Here is an 18,223-nt window from a genome sequence, read left to right on the forward strand (position 1 = left end):
ATCATAATCTTCTTGTGCCTCAGTTTCCACAGAGTAATGAGATTAGGAATTTGTACCCAGAGTAAAAGGAACTCTTGCATTGACATTTACTCAACCATCCAGTTTTTTTTTTTTTTTTTTAAGGAAAGTGCTTCATGCCTATTTTCAGTAAGTACCTTTATCTCTAAATACAGAGCTTGTCATATTCAATCTTTCCATATTTTTTGCCAAGGGTGGTCAGAAAGTTTGCCTGTTTTTTAAAATAGAGGAAGACTCTGAAGGTCTAAATATTTGTTATAGACTTCCAAATTTATCAACATCCATTCTCCAGAGGATCCCAGTACCTCCAAATTCTAAGCCTCAGTGGATTCTTTGGCATCAGCATCTTATTTACTAGCTTCCTCTGTGAAGAACTAGGTTTTATTTTCTACAGTTTCCAAGCACCACATTCGATTCAATTTCTGGCTTCTAGAATGTTATTGACTTGACACGTTTGTTGCTATACCTGCTCTTAGTCTCTTTGTCTTTGTAGTTTTATGCCTATTTTGTTCCTTCACTCTCACTCTCATTTAACTCAATTTTCAGAAGAAAGAACAGTAAAAGAAAAAATTCCTACTAGCATATTTTTAAAGGTCTATGTTCTGAGATATCACAAGCATTTTTGTACTCTTTCAAGTCCCAAGTTATTCGTTTATAAATACATACCTAACATAAGTGGTTCAATGGCATTTAATTATTTTACCTTCACTTTCTTTCTTTCCTAGAGGCAACAACAACAACAAGTTTTTAATTTGCTGTGGAGACTTTGTGACACAAATGTAATTTTTCTAAATCCTGAAAAGGATCATAATTATTTAATCTTCAGGGTGAAGTTAATGTCATGTGATCTTGTGTGAAATTCTTGTTCTGACTCTTCCACTAATTGGCTGCATTGTCTATTTGATTTTATTTCCGTCTTCTATAAGCCACACTAGTGTTTTTCCGAAGATCCAGGGAAACATTATATATATTAAAATGACTCGAATACAGTAAAATACAAATATAAGATATTATTTAAAAGAAAATATTGTAGATAAATTGAACTTTTTAAAGTGTTGCTATTTTTTTCCAAACCATCACTTTGATTTCTTTGTATACAATCCGATGTCTTGACTTTCTTCATAAAGCAAGAAGTTCCATCGCAGATATGGTATGTGTAAAATAAACTTACCAATGCCAAATATACTGCTCTCTGTTCTCATTCACTCCGTTTACATGTTACATTCCAATATTTTGTCAGGTTTTGATGTTTATGTGGAATTCCATTTTTAACAAGTATCATTGAAATGTCCAGTTCTCCAATAGAATATGTTTGTCTTCCAAAACACTGAAAAAAGGTTTGTGGCAGTTCAAATACTATTTTACTGACTTGGATATCGAAAGCTTTATTAAATGAAAAATTCTGTGTACCAAACATGTTTACAACTCTCAGTCTCCCTGGTGATACTTTAAATGTAGATATTGTTCTTAAATAAAATACTAAGTACAGCAGATACTTGAAGAGAATAGTAAACTGTTACTTAATATCCTATAATTTTAATGAAAATATATGCTTGTATGCACCTTTAAGACTACTGACTGCAATGCAGTTAAGACAAGGGTAATTGAGAACATCAAATGCATTGGCAGTTCAAATGGTCATGAATCTGGAATTTAGAATGTTTGAAACTGAGTCACTGAGTAAATCTAAATCTAAATTCTGAAAGTGCTCTGAAATTTTTCACAAAAACTTTGTACGTATGTGTGTGTATTCAAATATTTTTATTTGTTCAAAGGCAGTATTCATCTAACAAGTCTTTTTTTTCAAAAACTGAATGTTTTAAAATATAAAACATTTTAAAATATTTGATTGACAAATCAAGATTGCATATATTCAAGGAGTACAATGTGACAATTTGATATACATGTACATTGTGTAATGATCACCACAATCAAATCGATTAATACATCCATCACCATGCACGCTGCCAGTTATACCCTGAGGGCTCCTTCATCATATACCTGAAAGTGTGCACCCTTTAATTAACACCTCTGCAATCCCTCTTCCCCCAACCTCGGACAACTACCATTCTATTCTCTGTTTCTATGAATTTACTTTTTATATTCCAATGAAAAGTGAGATAATACAGTATTTGTCTTTCTATGTCTGGCTTATTTCACTTAGCAAATGTCCTCCAGATTCATCATGTCTTCACAAATGGCAGAATTTCCTTCATTGTAATGGCTGAAACATATTCCACTGTATATGTGTGTAATGTGTGTGTGTGTGTGTGTGTGTGTGTGTGTGTATACACACACACATATATACATATGTAAAAAGGGAAACCCAAAAAATCCTGAAATTTATTTATGAAAAATTGTGTATTTATTCTTACGTGTTTAAACTTCAGTCCCCTTCAAAGCACTCTCCATTTGATGCAATACACCTACTGAGATGCTTTTTCACTGCTGAAAACAGATTGTACTCGTGAACTTTGATGCTTTTTAGTGCTTCTGTTATTTTTTGTTTCACCTCTTTCACATTGGCAAGACGTTTCCCTTTGAGGACTTTTTTCTTCCAGGTATAACAAAAAAAGTCACTTGGGACAAGATCCCATGAATAGGGAGGGTGGACACCGGGGTCCTGTGTTCTTCATCAAAAACTGCTGAACACTCAGTGCAATGTGGACAAGGTGCGTCGTCATAGTGGAATATCCAGTCACCTGTTTGCCACAACTTGGGAAGTTTCTTCGGCAAATTGTGACACAACCTTCTCAGAACTTCCAGATAAAAACTTTGGTTGACCATTTGAACAAGAGAAACAAATTCTGAGTGTATTACAAGGAGCATGCTCTCCAAAAGATAATTCTGTTTTCTGGGGTCCCCCATCGTATATATGTAATTTTCTGACCGTTCCTGGCAAACAATATGGAAAGATTGAACATGATAAACTCTGTATTTAGAGATAAAAGTAAAAACTGAAAATGAACATGAAGGACTGTTCTTTAATATAAAGACTGGATGATTAAGTAAATGTCAATATGAGTCCCTTTATACACACATATACGACACCGCGATTTCTTTATCCATGCATTTATCAATAGACACTTGGGTAGTTTCCCTGTCATGGTCTTGTAAATAATGCTGCAACAAACATGACAGCACACATATTTCTTTGAACTATTGATTATGTTTCCTGAAGATCTAGTCCCAGAAATGGTATTGCTGGATCACATGGTAGTTTTACTTTTTAATTTTTTGAGGAAACTGCATACTGTTTTCCATAACAGCTGCAGTAATTTTCATTCCTACCAACAGTGTGCAATGGGTTCCTTTTTCTCTACATCCTTGCCGACAATTGATTTCTCTTAATTTTTTTTTTTAATAGCCATGCTAACAAGTGTGAGGTGATAACTCACTGTGGGTTTAACATTTTCCTGATGATAAGTGATGCTGAGCACCATTTTATGTACTTGTTGGCCCTTTTTATGTCTTCTTTGCAAGTTATTATCGGAAGACTAATCAAGTTCTTTCTCCATTTTTAAATGGACTATTATGTTTTTAAATTGAGTTGTATGAGTTCATGTATATTTTGGATGTTAAACTTGTATACAGTTTGTAAATATTTTATCTTATTTTATAGGTTGTCTTTTCATTTTGTTGATTTTTTTTTTTTTTTTTTGCTGTGCATAAGCTTCTTAGTTTCATGTAATTCCACCTATTTATTTTTTGCTTTTGTTGTTTGTGCTTTTGGTTTCCAAAAGTCACTGCAGAGACTAACGTCAAAAAGTTTTTCCCTATGTTTGTGTTGCGTATGTGTGTGCATGTGTGTGTGTGTGTGTGTGTGTGTGTGTGTGTGTGTGTGTGTGTGTGTGTGGTTTTTGCTGTTTGTATTTTTTTTTAATTTCAGGGCTTACATTAAAGTCAATCTGTTTTGAATTAATTTTTGTGGGTTTTGTAAGATAGGAGTCTAATTTGATTTTTGCATGTGAACATCCAATTTTTCCAACATCATTCATTGAAGAGATTATCCTTTCCCCATATTCTTGGTTCCCTTGTCAAATATTAACTGACCATTTATGAGTGAATTTATTTCTGGGTTCTCAATTCTATTTCATTGGTCTATGTGTCTGTTTTTATGCCAGCACCCTACTGTTTTAATTACTATAGCTTTGTAATATACTTTGAAATCAGAAAACGAGATGCCTCCAACTTTGTTCTTCCTTCTCAAGATTGCTCCACTACTCATGATCTTCTGTGGTTAAATGCACTTATGCACTTTTAGGAATTTATTTTTCCATTTCTATGGAGAACGCCTTTGGAATTTTGAAAAGGTTTGCATGAAATCTATAGTTTGCTTTGAGTAGAATGGCCATTTTAACAATATTAATTATTCTAATCCATGGACAAAATATGAGATATCATTCCACTTATTTGTGTCTTTTTCACAGTGTTTTTCATCAGTGACCTACAGTTTCCAGTGTACAGATCTTCCTCCTCCCTGGTTAAATCATCTCTAATTATTTCATTGTGTTCCAAGTCTCTGCCCAAAGTATCTCTGAGTTAAGATCTAGGTGTCAGGTGATCTGCACAAAATATTTGAGTCAAAATGTGGTAGCAGGAAGAAGTTGTGTCTGAGTCTTTTGAATTTAAACTTCTTGAATTGTGTGTGTGTGTGTTTTATCTATATCACTAAATCTTCTTCCCTCATCTTTCGATCTACTTCTTTCCATGTATTTTTTGATATATCTCCCAAATTACATATGAATTTGGTGAGGGCTACACTTCATATTGGACCCAGATTACATATCTAAACTCCTTCACTTCCCATGAAGTACTGAAAGTAAAATATTCTGGGAAATACATATTCCCACAAAAATTCACTCCACAGAAATTAAATTATACGTATAATTCTTCTGTCAACAGCCTCCCTAATTTGTGAATACAGCATAAGTTAAAACTGTCAATTTTGCCTTCAAAACATCTCTTGTATCTATTCATTTATTTCCATTTTCATCACCCTTCAACTCTAGGCTCACATTATCTCTGACATGGATACTTCCACTGCTCCTTAAACGATCTGCAAACATTCCATCTGGTATACCTTCACACCACACCCAGGGCAAAGTTTTTGGAATGTGACATGATAATGTTTACACCCTGTCTGAAACCTTTTATTGCCTTCCCATGGTTCTCATAATAACTTGAACAAGAGGACTTCATATAATTCATTCCTAAGCCTTATGGCAACTGTATTCTCCCTTTCTCTCTCCGCCAAGATAGACCAGTCAACTTTCAGTCTTCAAACATTTTTTCTTGGCCGTGGCCAAGAAGCAGAAGCTGAGCAGTGATGAGAACAGCAACTCAGACCACTCTGGAGACGAGAATGATGATGCTTTCAGTATAGAAAGTGGTACAAACACTGGACGCCCTAATACACCTACAAACACACCAAATGCACCTGGTCGAAAAAGTTGGGGGAAAGGGAAATGGAAGTCAAAAAAATGCAAATATTCCTTCAAATATGTAAATTGTCTCAAGGAAGATCATAACCAGCCATTGTTTGGAGTTCAGTTTAACTGACACAGTAAAGGAGATCCACTAGTGTTTGGAACTGTAGCAAGCAACAGAGTTACCTTATATGAATGTCATTCACAAGGAGAAATTCGGTCATTGCAGTCTTATGTGGGTGCTGATGCTGATGAAAACTTTTACACTTGTGCATGGACCTATGATAGCAATACAGGTCATCCTTTGTTGGCCGTAGCTGGATCTAGAGGCATAATTAGGATAATTAATCCTATAACAATGCAGTGTATAAAGCACTATGTTGGCCATGGAAATGCTATCAATGAGCTGAAATTCCGCCCATGAAAGTCAAATCTTCTCCTGTCAGTAAGTAAAGATCATGCTTTGCAATTTTGGAATATCCAAATGGACACCTTAGTGGCAATATTTGGAGGCATAGAAGGACACAGAGATGAAGTTCTAAGTGCTAATTATGATCTTTTGGGTGAAAAAATAATGTCCTGTGGTATGGATCACTCTCTTAAACTTTGGAGGATCAATTAAAAGAGAATGATGAATGCTATTAAGGAATCTTATGATTATAATCCAAGCAAAACTAAAAGGCCATTTATTTCTCAGAAAATCCATTTTCCTGATTTTTCTACCGGAGACATACATAGGAATTATGTTGATAGTGTGCAATGGTTAGGCAATTTGATACTTTCTAAGTCTTGTGAAAACGCCACTGTGTGCTGGAAACCTGGCAAAATGGAAGATGATATAGATAAAATTAAACCCAGTGAGTCTAACGTGACAATTCTTGGGCGATTTGATTACAGCCAATGTGATATTTGGTACATGAGGTTTTCTATGGATTTCTGGCAAAAGATGCTTGCATTGGACAATCAAGTTGACAAACTTTATGTTTGGGATTTAGAAGTAGAAGATCCTCATAAAGCTAAATGTACAGCACTGACACATCATAAATGTGGTGCGGCTATTCGGCAAACCAGTTTTAGCAGGGATAGCAGCATTCTTATAGCAGTTTGTGATGATGCCAGTATTTGGTGCTGGGATCGACTTCGATAAAATACTTTTGCCCAATTAGAGTGGATTGTCTGTGTAAAATAGATTTAATGTATCTTGCTAGTAAGAGCACATAGAGCATTTAGAGTTGTCGTTCAGCATTCAATTAGGCTGAGCTGAATGTAGTGGTGTTGACATTGTTTACATTCTTTGTACTGCTCAGACTCTACAGCTTTTAATAAAAATTTATTTTTGCAAAAAAACAAACAAACAAAAAAACATTTTTTTCTCCCTTTTGTCATGTGTTTATTTCCTTTCCTTGAATCAATCCTTCCTTCCTTCCTTCCTTCCTTCCTTCCTTCCTTCCTTCCTTCCTTCCTTCCTTCCTTCCTTCCTTCCTTCTTTTTTTCCTAAGTAACTAGTACTCCTACTTTGGATTTCATTTCAGATACCACTTCCTAGGTACACCTATCCTGGCCAGCAGAAATGTTTCCATTTTCGGTCATCCTAACAGCCACACTGCTTGCATATCACTTATATTTATCATGTGGTATTTTGGGAGAGCTCTTTAACAGACTCTAAGCTCCATGAAGGCACCCAGAGCCTGGTGGAGTATATACCTCAGAGTAGGAATTATTTGGTTATTAACAAATATTAATGTTCCTTGTTGATCGCACCGATTCCAATCTCATGAAAGTGACACCTTTCATAAGGCTCTTGCTTCAAAATGCTTGGAAAACTCTCTTTAATTCTCTATAGCATAAGTTTTGAGTTTATACATTTAATGAGTTATTTCCGAAGTCTTTGAAATAACAGAAGAAAAAGAGAATTGCTCTCAGAAGTAGCTTTTTTTTTTTTTAGGGGACTTGACCCAAGCTCTCATAGACTAGACAGTAGTCTAACAATACAATGCCAACATCTATTACACTCAGAGCTTGAAAAATTTGCAGTTCACCCAAGTCACATCACACCAAGCCTAGACCAGTTATATTTAAGCATTCCTATACTTTCAATAAAATAGATGAAGCTGCCGATCCCAACTAGTAAATGTATTTGCCTTCTTCTCTAATCACATGCTTTATTACAAATCAAGTACCAATAAAAATAACCAAAAAAATCATAACTCTTCAGATGCTGGAAAAAAATCTTAATCCAGACTCTAAAAGGTAAATAAAGCATATTTCTCCACTTTTAAAGGTCATAATTTTGGAAAAAATTTAAACCCGATTTGTACTTAAAAACAACACTGGCTGGGCACAGTGGCTCACACCTATCCCAGCACTTTGGGAGGCTGAGGTGGGAGAATTGCTTGAGCCCAGGAGTTCGAGACCATCCTGGGCAACAAAGGGAGATCTCCTCTCCTCAAAAAATTTAAAAATTAGCTGGATGTGGTGGCAGTGACCATAGTCCCAGTTATTCGGGAGGCTGAAGAGACAGGATCGTCTGAGCCTGGGATGTTCAGGCTACAGTGAATCATGGTGCCATTGCACTCTAGCCTGGGTGACAAAGTGAGAACCCTTCTCTCCTACCTCTCACCTCCCAAAAATAACACTATATGGAATCTGAATGTAGCTCTATAAGACTTTCAGGACTTCCAATGAACAGGTACTTGCCTTATATTTGCAAAATTAGAAAAGATGCAGGAATTCATCTCTCCCAGACCTATTTTTAAAATGCATTAACTCTCAAGGTTGTGCAATTCCATGACCCAGAGAATAAATATTTCACTAAATTTTGCATCTAGGTGATCGCCTTGCCTCACCTTCCTCTGATTCTGCCCAAATGGTATCATCAGATGCAAGTTTGAGAAGTTTATAAAAGCTAACTGATAGAACAAGTACAAATAGGAATATTTACATTTGATGCAGATTTAAAATTATTCTTGAAGACAGACTCGTATTATGTTTGGTGCAGATTTGAAATTATTCTTGAAGACAGACTCGTATTATGTTTGGTGCAGATTTGAAATTATTCTTGAAGACAGACTCGTACTATATTTGATGGTGAATGCCAATGGGAACAGACTTTTTCAAGACTATGTCAAGTAGCAGTAGAGTGATTCCTGTTTCCAGTCAAGATGGTGTAACAAAGATCTAATTTACCCTCCTTCTGAGACAATCAAACATTTAAAAAAAAAAAATGTGAGGCAAAGGTTTTAAGACTTAGGACATACTGAGGAAAGAAAAACAAGCAAAGTATGGCTTATTATTGTTCCTTATAGTTGCTGCAAGAGTGATTCCAAGCAATGCCACAAAAGGGTAAAGCAAGGAAGAAGGAGGAACATCTACTTTTTGAGAAAAAAAACGGAGAGCCCAAGCTAGAGTTCACATGACAGAGTACCAAAGATTAGAGATAATCAGAGAGAAAGTACCTATTCCCACTGGCCAGAAAGGGAAGCCTAGATCCATGCAACACTGAGTAAAGCATCTGAGTGTCTTATCTTAGTAGTGGTCCAGTGACCAACTACTATATTGTGAATGCAAGAGTTTCAGGGACAGTCCCAGGAATCTTGCCTGCAAGATTTTAGGAGTTTCAGTGGTCCCCTGGTTTACTGGATATCAGCGACATGGCCTCTAAAAGTCTCAGGGAAAACAAATACACTGTTTTTTGTTTTGTTTTTAAGTCTCCTTTACATCTGTTGTCCATCTTGTGGCCAGGAGAAATAAACATGCCAGTATGGGTTGTTTGGAGAAAACTTTTGCTTTCTTGATAAAAAGAAAAAGATTTGTCTGACTTCTAGGCTGAGTACCTGTAGCCATCTTGTGACTAGGAGGGAAAGACACCATTCACTGAGCTGTTGGTCAAATATCAGTAGCCATACACTTTTAGAATTCTCACTACATAACTTAGAAAAAAAAAGGGTACCTTCTTTTGTTTAAGTGACTGTAGTTTTGCTTTTTGTTACTTGCAACCTTAACCTGTAACTTTTTACCAGCAATTCTATCTGATGTAACTGTCATGCTCTTCTCAGGGTAAGCTCATTATTTCCCTTTTTATACTTTTTCATTTCAGATAATTTTTTCACATCTGTGTCTTAATAGTTATATGTTGTATTGTTATTTATCTTCTTGTTCAAATAAACCAGGCAGTCCTTGAAGGTAAGAATACCAATATACTTACTTTTGTGTTCTCAGCTTTTGTCTTAGTATCTGGTAGGTAATAAGAAGACAATAGATTTGTTTAATAAATGGATAATTGATGAGTATAATTGAGACTTACAATTTTGTCTCAAAGACTCACTTCTGAGAATTATCTCTGCTTTTACACGTACAAGATGTTATGACAGTTATTCTGCTAAATAAAAATATCTCAATCCCAGGCCTCCAAGAACTAATCCAGTATTGGGACTCTCTATACTGCACATATCATAGCCTTTCTCTGGGAATTTAGAATATGTAATTGTGAGAAAAGGACACGTGGAATGAATCCAGGAGGTAAAATCATTCTATTGACAGTACCCCAGTGGAGCATTCATAAATTCTTTCTGCTAAGTACCAGAGACTGCCCTAACTCCCATGTTTTCTAATGCCTGGTTAGTCAATTTCTCCTTGGATTTTTGAGAGATACTGATGAACCCTTTCAAACAAACTTCTCTGTGGTCTGTTAGCCAGACTTGATTCCTATTCCTCACAATCAAATTATCTTTAGTAATTAGGATACAAAGATCTGTGGGCTGGATATGGAAGGATGGGCGTCATTTCAGTATCTGGTGGCTATTGTACATGGGAGGTACAAGAAAATGTTGTGATTAGAATCATGAAAATAAAACATTTTAAGGATTATATCTTGAGAGGTGGGATCAAGTGACAAGTTTGAAATACAAGCTTAGTTCTAATTGTATAGGGGATTGAACACAAGACTCTATTTAACACTGCTCCTTAGAATGGCAGAGGACTCCCAACACACAGTTCTGATAGGCAAACCTACTTATGACCATATAAGCACGTATCACAAAACTGCGGGGTTTGCCAGGGATTAAGCCAGAAATATAACTCAAAAAATCAAGCTACAAGTTCCACTCTCTAACCACTAACACCACTCCCTTCCTACAGTACGCTTAGTGTGAAATAGTTTTTTGGTTTCCTTTCATGCTTGTAGTCAACTAAAGTAGGGTGGAAAAATTAAAAACAGTCCATGTACTAAAAAATGCATTTTTCTTTCCATTTAAGGATCTTGAAATTTAAAAAAAATAATAATTTAAGAAATTTCATGGAAATTAGAAACGAAGGATGTAGTTTTCTACTACCAGTTATTTATTTTTTTTAATATTGGAGCTCTTAAAAGTAAGCATACTTTTCATCTGTACATGAAATTAGACTATTTTTCATATCTTTGAGAAGTAGCATCTTTTCGAGAGGGACTGTTAATAAGGAACCTATTTTCTTCAGAGTCTCTGGCAAGATAAAACTTGACAGGGTAAAATTATTTAAAAGACGAAACTAACTTTTACATTTTAAATTACATGATTATTAATTTGTAACTTAAATTTTTTTTTCCATAGGAAAGGGAAGTTAGCGTTTTTCCAAGCAAAGAATTCAGAGGTTAAGGCAGTTTGGTGTCTAGAGATTCAGTAATTTATGAAAGAGCCTCTTTTTTCCCTTTTCATTTCCTGTTTTCGAGCTCCTTCCACTAGCACCATTCAAGCAAAGAGTAATCCTGGGCTTCAGCACAAATAGCTAAAAGTGACATTAATTATTTTATTTATTTATTTTTTGTTTGTTTGGGCAGCCTGCCTGCAGACAGTGGGGCTTGGCGGTCTGCATTGCCTTGTAGATGTGCTTTTTTTCTTTTCTTTTTTTTTTTTTTTCTGACAGAGATGATAGCTTTAATGACGCTGATTTAAATTAGACAGGAGATTTGACTCCTGGTGTGTTCATTGAAAAATATTTGTCTAACTCAAGGCTAAGCATTCAAAATAAAATTCCTTAGGATCATTCATATATTTATCACATTTTTTAAAAGTCATTAAAACAAATGATTAAAGATATAGTTTTTAAATTTCAGCAAAACACCTACATACCAATAATTTCATTTCAGTGTTCAAAACGACTGTGATATTTTAAAACCCTCTTTATTATCAATAGTTGCTACATTCTCAATATGTATATCATGTTCCTGTGAGTATGTTTATGCTAACAGAAAATGAGATCAAGTAGTAAATTGCGATGAATTTTCTTTTTAAAAAATAATGAAGCCTTTTCAAATGAAATGATTTCATATAGTAGGAAAAAAAGCAATTAGAAAGTAAATTTGCAATGAAATTTAAGCTTAACAATCATAAATAGTAATAATATTCAGTCCGTCTTGGGCCTGAAAAGGGTCGTCCTAGGGTAAGTCCCTTGATTTCCCAGAGTTCATTCCTGGAGTAATTTACTTTGGTGTTTCAAACCTCACATTCTTTTCCTCACCTCAGACCAGCAGATCTTTCAGGCCTCTGAATTCCTCTTTCATAATTTCAGCACTTCATGGTGCTTTGAAATGCATATTTTCCAGAAATAGAGTATTAGTCACAAAGAAAGGACTTAGTTTGGTTTCATGATCAGAATTTTTCCCCCATGTTTAGGTTGTACCATAATAACTCATCTTTCAAGCAATGGAACTGCATCATCCTATGTGGAATTTTCCAAATTCCTTTACCTGTTTAGACTCTGTAGTTTTTGGTAACAATTCTACTTTGTTAATTTTAATACTTACCCATTCAGAAGGATACATTTCATTGTGATATTCATTGTAATTATGCTTTTATCATATTTTTTACTGTGACATATTTTGACAAGAATTTTCTGGATAAGGTAAAATTAATTTGTCAAGGTGGATATCAAAAAACTGTGAACTTGCAATGGCAGAAATTTTGTTTCTCTATTTTTATCTCTAGGTGTTAATTCAATGTGGGGCATATAGGGGTATATCCACATTGAATATTTGTGGAATGTTTGAATGAATAATCAAAAAATATTTGTATAAATTTTTAAATTAGACATTTTGAGAATGTAGCACTACCATTATTGTGCTGGTTGCTATTACCAGATACGTAAAAGAATTTACATTTTCGCAGAATTTTAGACCCAAAATGAATATTGAAGGTTTTAAAATTCAATTCAATGAACATTAGATTAGTTAATGTTGTTACACAAATTCACTTACAAAAGTTGGTGAACTTGAATTAGAATCTAAATCTCTTTAAAACCCTGTTAGTGCACCTTCTATGATGAGACACTCCCTTTTTACTTTACAAACTAGCAAAGCAAATACAAAGTTATCTCAGACTCATGCATTTACACACATTTTTTAAATAAGGAAAATAATTAAAAGAATAAGTTTTTATTTACTGAAATCATATTTTTTCAGTGACTGCTCAAGAACAAAAACTTGAAGAAAATATAGTTACTTTTAATTACATCATATTTTCCTCATTACTGTAAATCAGTGTCTCTCAATCTTTTCAGTCCAAGACACATCTATGAACTTGCCAAGGCAAATGTGGGAGGACAGTTTTTTTCCTTAATCACATCAAAAGATAGCTATGCCATTTTGGTAGCTTCAGCTAAAATGTGTCATAAACCCATAGGCCACCTCATGTTCTTCCTGTGTGTCTCATCATCGTGTATGACTTGTTTTCCATTTCTGTTTCAAAAACTGGCAAAAGATATGGGGAAAAAAACCTGTAATGTCACGGTATGCAGGTTAACCTAAGTGTAGTTAGAGTACTAACCTGAAGACGTACTCTGACTGAAAGAAAAAATATGGCCTCAAATCACATCCTAAGAATGCAGTAAACCTTCTAAAGTATCTTCATTTTTAAAAAGTAATGATGCTTTCCTGAAAAAACTTGATAATATTATCCGAGAAACTATACCTCTCAACCTGAATCTACAGAGAAAGACTTGATTTTGGATGAGTTTTTTGTATTACCTGTAAGGTTAATTTGATCTTACTTCATCTCAGGAGAATTAGATGTGATTTAACCATTTCATGTATTAATTTTCCTATAAAATGTTAATTTTTCAGCTAGAATTTATTAGTTACTTAATATGTAATCGTATATGTGTTTTAACATTATTTTATTATGCTTGGTTTACGAGAGAAGTCAGAATTTGTTCATGGGTATTCACAACATTGTCTCCTCATTTAAGTGGGAACTCATGTGTTCTCTTAGAAGCAGCTGAAAATGTTGTTATAAATCTATTTATCTTTTTCAATTAGACTTTTGGAGATACACAATAATCTTATTTTACTATATTGTAGCTTAGTTTTCAACAAACTTAATCAATCAAGGTGACTGGATAATCTAAAGTCTTTGTGTTCTTCGGGAGTGACCCTATATTTAAATGTTCAAAAACTTAGTCAAGTACTGCCATCTTCCTTACATATGAGGTGAAGAGGTGAGATTCCTCTCCAGGGGTGGAGTGTGGGTGGAATACCTCTTATATTTACGTAGTCTTCTCTTGAACTCTTTTCTGAAGTTTCTTATATCCTCACCAGTACTTCCAGTCTTGTATTTTTATCTTCTCCAGTTTATTTTCCCATAAAAGATACCACCTCATTGTCTGCTATGAGCAGTAATTTTGTATGGAATCTTAAGTTGGTTTTTTGTTTTAAGTTAAATTTTAGACTTTTTTTTTTTTTAAGAGAAAAGGTTCTCACTTGGTATGTTGCCCAGGCTGGAGTCCAACGTCTGGGTTCAGGGATCCTCCTGCCTCAGCCTTCTGAGTAGCTAGGATTGTAGAAATATGCCACCACACCCAGCTGACAACCTTGTCTTTTCAATAATCCTGAACCACTTCTTTCACAGAGAAATGTCATATTACCTGACATCACCTCATTTTTTGTTTTCATCATTCTCTTTTCTGATATAAACTGTAACCTTAATTCTTTACCCAATAAATATCCAAGGAAGACCTCCTTCCACATCTCTGTAGATCTATTAAGACCACTATGTCTGTTCTTTGGTCTAAATTATGTCCAGGAACTTTGACTTTCAAAATTAAACTTTATTGTTTTTTTCCTTAAAGGACAAAATTTAAGCTTATCAACAAAACTGTAAACTTATCAATGGAAATAATTCTTAATAGATTATAAGGATGGTTCGTTGAATGGTAGGCAAAAAGTCATGAAAAGTTTATAGTAAGCCGGGCTCGGTGGCTCAGCCTGTAATCCCGCGCCTTTGGGAGGCTAAGGTGAGTGGATTGCCTGAGCCTGCAGGTTCGAGACCTGCCTAGGCAGCGAGACTTCATCTCTACAATAAATAAAAACATCAGCCGGGCGTGGTAGCGCATGCCTGTAATTCTGGCTACTTGGAAGGCTGAGGCGGAAGGATCGCCGGAGCCCAGAAGGTCGAGGCTGCAGTGGCTGGTAGCGGCCACTGCACTCCAGTCTGGGTGACAGAGTGAGACTCCAACTCAAAAAGAAAAGAAAAGAAAAGAAAAGTTTATAGTATTCAGCAACTACTAATTTGAGGTAAGGACAAAAAAATAAAAGAAAGTAACCATTAAAAGTAAGTAAAATTATAACTTAGGTACATTGAAAGAGTTTGTAGTTTATTAATTTGCACTGTTTCTATATTATGTCCAAATAATTTCAGAAATATATTTATTAAAGCAATGCTTAATGATCTTCAGTAAGATTTCATATATTTTTGTTTTGTTTTGTTTGAGTTAGAGTTTCACTCTGTCGCCCAGGCCAGAGTACAGTGGCATGCTCATGGTCACTACGGCCTTGACCTGCTGGGCTCAGGTGATCCTTCCACCTCAGCCTTCCAAGTAGCTGGAACTACAGGCATGCACCACCATGCCCAGCTAATTTCTTATTTTTATTTATTTTTTTATTGCAGAGATGAGGCCTCACCATGTTGCTCAGGCTTGTCTTGAATCCCCGAACTCAGGTAATCCTTTTTTCTCCATCTCCCAAATTGCTGGGAATACAGGCGTGAGCCACCATGCCAGGCTACATTTCATATATTTTTAATGTATCCCAGTGCTTCATATCTTTTATATAAAACTTATCAAAATTAAAATTTCTTATTTTGTCTTGTAATTTGTGAAAATGGTGAACTGTTCATTAACACTGATAAAAATATTCCATAAAACACTTAATTCTTAGAAGGTTGCATTTTACTGAAAAAAATAGACACAATTTGACAGTGTCTATGGATCTGACAACTGTGACCCAGGAAAGCCCTCTGACAATTGCCAAAGTTCTCTCTGCTCTAGGGAAATAGATTTGGGATCCAACATTATTCTGACTACCAGAAACACTCCCAAATTTGTGAGAAAATATCAGTAAATGGCTATTCAATTCTAGTATATTTATTTGGTATATAGTTCCCAAGAGAAAATAAATTATTTTCTTTGAGTCACTTAAGAGTTATCTTCATTTCGTTCTTCATATGACATTTCATTTACCTTTTTTGATTTTCTAAATTTGGTTTTCAACTGAAAAGCTGCAATTGTTTTTGTGTGAGAGATACACAATTTGGGTGCATTCTTTTCTAAGGTGTATCTTATGTGATGTTTCCTGCCTGCATCTCAAAACTACCTACGTTTATTATCACTGTATTATCTCTCTGACCTTGCTGGTGATTTTTCTGCCTTCCAGATAAGCATAAACTGTGAATTTCATCAAAAGACTCCTTATGGTCTACTTAGTTACTTAATGTAGAATTGAATAGAAATATTCAACTTTAATATCTAAAGTTGTGTATTAGTAATTTATTAGCCATTTGTGACATAACTGAAATAATTTAATTTGAGTATACTTAATGCATTTCATGAGTGATTTGACAGGCACCACTTAACGCCTCTTGAAGCAGTGTTTTCCTTTCTACCCTGGCTGTTTCTAAAAAGGTTTAGAGGCACCAATGCATTCCCAAATATTTACATATTTCACTTCATTTTTTTTTTGTAAAGACAGCATTGGTGGAACTTAGTTTGTCAATATAGATATTGACATTAAAATCAGTACAACTTTAAATTTGTTACAACAATTTATAACCAAAGCAATAATATATAAAACACTCCATCAATCAGAATCTCATGAGTAAAACAGCACCATTCTGAGTATTTAAAAAGAGAGATAATTTAATTGAGAAAACTGATAACAATAAGGGTGGAAGATCTGTGAGGCTCAGGAGGCATCACAGAAATTGGCAGCCATTCACAGTGCTGTCTCTAATGCCAAGGATATTGACAGACAAGGGAGAAAAAAATACCCTTGCATCTCCTTGTGTTCTATCCTCCAAGTTTGACTACTGCTGGCCATTGTCTACACCAGCCACTTGGGAAATGATGCCTGCAGAAATCATTCAAGCTGTGAATCAAAAGAACAGTCACAGGAATGGGTCTGTGGGCAAACAGGCCAGAACCAGCACTAACAGAAAGAAGAGTTAGCTTTGGAATAGAAGTAACACTTTCATGTCTTCAGAAAACCCAAGGTGTCAGTTGGAAAACCATTCAAATTTGGAGAAGAGTTCTATGTTGACGAAGGTTAATAACTTTTGTTAGCAAATACCAATTAGAAAATAGGAAGATGAATTCCCATTAAATGGCAATAACTCCTACTACTTCTATCCTAATTCCAGCTCTTAGGATTCTTACTCCTGCTCTTCTCTTACTTCTTCTCTTAGTACTTCTCTTAGTACTAACACCATGAGTGTTACTAGTATTACTCCTCCTACTGCTAGACCATGATAGCAATGAACAGCGAGGGATGGACCTGTTGGTAAGTGGGGAAAACCTCTAACAAGAGAACAGAAGAACATCTGAAAGCTGGGAAAAATAAAACTTTCATTTAAAACCTATCATGTTTTGAATTTTAAAAACAAAATTTTGTAAAACAAATTATTTATACTACCTTAATGTATTGACTACAATTTCAGACAAACTTGCGCAAAATGATCCCAAAGTTTAGCTGAAAGCAAAAAAGGGTGAGAATACCAGAGATATTTATTTTAATTGAGGAAATATAATAGGAGTTTATCTCCCCTGCCATTGCAATGGAGTATTCATTCATCCACGAAATATTATATTTGCTATGGGATGGGCAGTCATGACACAGAAGCAGTCAGGCAAAATTTCCTTCCTTCGTGAAATCTGTGATCTAACTGACAAGATAGAAATAGACAAGTCAACAAATAAGTGAACAACATATTTACAGATTATAATAATTTCTATGAAGTAACTTAAGGCTCTACCACGGGTGGAATGACCAGGAGTAAGTGATATTTGATCAGAGACATCAAGAGGAGAATTGAGAATAATTGTACAACTGAGGTAACAGCATTTCCTTAGGTTTAGCCGCTTGATCTCAGGCAAGATTCATGGAAGTGGGATCTTACTGGGTGTGGTGTCTCTTTATTGTTATCCTAGCATTTTAGGAGGAAGATCGGTTGAGGTTAGGAGTTCGAGGCCAATCCAGGCAACACAGCGAGACCCCATAATCTCTTTTGTTCTCCATCTAGAAAATGAGAATGCTATGGTGTCTACCTTATAGAAGTTTTAAGATAATGCATTATGAAGGGTAGGATACATAAATATTGACAGAAATGCATTATGTGTTTAATGAATATCGATATTGACAAGATTTTGACAAGAAAATCTCTGAAAAGCCACTAAAAATGGACATAGTAGAAAATTTAGAGAAAATAAAGTAAAAAGGACTAAAAATTACATTTTACATAAAAATTCATTTTCATTAT

At 34.9% G+C, this 18,223-nt stretch overlaps 1 pseudogene; it reads left to right on the top strand.

Moving 5' to 3' along the window:
- Nucleotides 1-2,679: 2,679 nt before the first annotated feature.
- LOC103276644 lies at nucleotides 2,680-6,786 on the top strand (annotated as a pseudogene).
- Nucleotides 6,787-18,223: the final 11,437 nt, after the last annotated feature.

This window comes from Carlito syrichta, unplaced genomic scaffold, assembly GCF_000164805.1.
Source record: "Carlito syrichta isolate Samal-C Ts95f unplaced genomic scaffold, Tarsius_syrichta-2.0.1 Scaffold316282, whole genome shotgun sequence".
NCBI classification, from domain to species: Eukaryota; Metazoa; Chordata; class Mammalia; order Primates; family Tarsiidae; genus Carlito; species Carlito syrichta.